Consider the following 2,724-nt stretch of genomic DNA (forward strand, 5'->3'; position numbering starts at 1 on the left):
AGATTAAGTCTCTTCTTTAAAAAAAACACTGATGAAATAATGAAGAAATTTTTTTTCTTTTTTAATTGAAGTATACTTGACATACAATATTATATTGGTTTTCAAGTATATAGCACATTGATTCAGCAGTTACTCACATTATTATATCCTTACCCCAACTAGTGCAGTTACTATCTGTCAACATGCAAAGATATTACAGAACCATTGACTATATTCTCCATGCTGCATTTCCATGCCTGTGACCAACTTTATTATGATTGAGATTTTGTGCCTCTTTATCCTCCTCACCCATCCGAACCCCTCCGCTATGGTAACCACCAGTCACTTCTCCGTGTCTGTAAGTCTACTGCTGTTTTGTTCATTTTGTTTTGTTTTTTAGATTCCCCATATAAGTGAAATCATATGGTATTTGTCTTTCTCCTCCTGGCTTATTTCACTGAAAATAATACCCTCCAGGTCCATCCATGTTGTTGCAAATGGCAGGATTTCTTTCTTTTTTAAGGCTGAATAATATTCCATTGCATATATGTACTGCTTCTTTATCCATTCATCTATTGATGGATGGAAATAAATTTAAACAATGAATTGGCAGTTGCTAAGAATAATTTGCAAAAATGAACAATGTTCAAGGGAAACTAGGAAAATGAACAGAAACAGGCAGGTACTCAAAAAGGCTTCTGGGAGGCAGTGAAATTTTTTTTTTAATTAATTTTATTTTGGTATCATTAATCTACAATTACATGAAGGACATTATGTTTACTAGGCTCCCCCCTTCACCAAGTCCCCCCCACATACCCGTTCACAGTCACTGTCCATCAACATAGTAAGATGCTGTAAAATCACTACTTGGTCTTCTCTGAGTTGCACAGCCCTCCCTGTGCACCCCCCACACTATAAATGTTAATCGTAATGTGCCCCCTTTCTTTTTCCCTGCCCTTATCCCTCCCTTCCCACCCATCCTCCCCAGTCCCTTTCCCTTTGGTAACTGTTAGTCCATTCTTGGGTTCTGTGATTCTGCTGCTGTTTTGTTCCTTCAGTTTTCTTTTGTTCTTATGCTCCACATATGAGTGAAATCATTTGGTACTTGTCTTTCTGGGAGGCAGTGAAATTTATACTGGGTTTTGATAAAGACAAATTTGGATTAGAGAAGAGTTGAGGGGTCATGTTAGACAAAGCAGGTAGGTGACTTTTGTGCTGGGAAAGGAATGTAGACTTTATTTCAGATAGCTGTAGAACCATTAAAACAATTAGCTCATTTCTTCTTACACTGTAAGATTTAAGATGAACAGGAAAATGTATTCAGCAAACCCTATTATACCTACCTTTCACCTCTTCCAATTTATTTAAAATCCCAGTTCCATTTCCTTCACACAGATTAGCCCCCAAATGCTCTAATATTGACTGTTTTAAGTTTTTCCCCCTAAGTTACTTGCTAAATTATTTTTCATCTCATTTATTTATGTAATTTTTAGCTTTGTTTTCTTAAATGACGCTAAATAATTGAAGACCAGTTAAAGTTTGTATACTAACTGATTCCCTATCTACCATCTTTTTATTTTTCTCCTAAATGGAACACACTTTTTTCTGAAAATTATTTCCTGTAGTCATAAAAATTTCCTGCTGATTATGGTCACTTTTGAGATTAAATTCCATAGACTCAAGTTAGCACTGACATTTTATAAGTGCTGTCAAGTCAAAACTGGAACAGAAACCGATGTCTCAGTGTATGTCTGAAGTGGGGGCATCTTTTCTGCTTCTCATTGACTGTAAGAAGTGGCTTATATTAAAGCAGTGAAGTATTTGAATGAAACAGAGCAAAGGTGACTTCTTGTTTTGTTTTAGGGTTTGTTTCCTTCTCTTCTCAATGAAGGGCTGTGTTTTCTGACATTCTGCTATCCTTTTGCTCAGTGAAAGGGAAGGGTGGAGGGCGTCGCAGGTTATTCCATTTACAATCTGCCCTGAAAGGGTAGTGGGGGGAAGGAAAGGAGGCAGCTCATTAGTGGAAGGAGCCTACCAGAGGGGATCAGTTTTCTATTTTCCTCTCTAGATTGAACTCTTTTGGAAGTTCCTCTCTAGATTGAACTAGAAGGAGCTCTACTGTTATCATCATCATCATCATTATTACCTGTGTGGTGTAAGTTACCCACACATTTGTCTCAAGTGTTAGGTGAAGTTGTTGGTGAGAAGAGTTAAATAGGAAGAGCTAGTTTATTTCAGTGAGTTAAATCAGGGGGAAAAAAAAAGTCCAACTCTTTAAAGCAGTGAGTTTTCACTCTTAAAAAGCAAAATGCAAAAGTTCTAATTCTGCAAGGCAGAGAAAAAAACTAAAAGGAGAAGAAAAACCCCCAAATTATTTCTTGTTTCTGGTGATCTACTTGTAATTATGCACAGCATAATGTATCTCTTTTTATGAAAGGTGACCCCCCCCCCCCGCACCTAGTCATTCATAGTGCAGACTTCTGTAGTCAGGAGCTCTGGATTGGTAAGTCTCCTCCACAGCTCACAGGGGTCCGTGTTTTCTGCAACTTGAACACTCACAGTGACGTTGCTTAGTCTTTCCTCCTCAGGTCTGACCTTCTGCTGAGCTGGTGATCACAGAGGTAACGCTGTCAGTTGCTTACAGAACGATCTCCAGGGAGCGAGGGGCTTGCTTGGGCTCCGAGTGGGGAACAGGGGTGGGCTCCCCAGTGAGGAGCCGGCGCCCCAGCGTGAGGTCGGGGAGGA

Source organism: Manis pentadactyla, chromosome 6 (genome assembly GCF_030020395.1).
Source record: "Manis pentadactyla isolate mManPen7 chromosome 6, mManPen7.hap1, whole genome shotgun sequence".
In the NCBI taxonomy this organism is placed as follows: Eukaryota; Metazoa; Chordata; class Mammalia; order Pholidota; family Manidae; genus Manis; species Manis pentadactyla.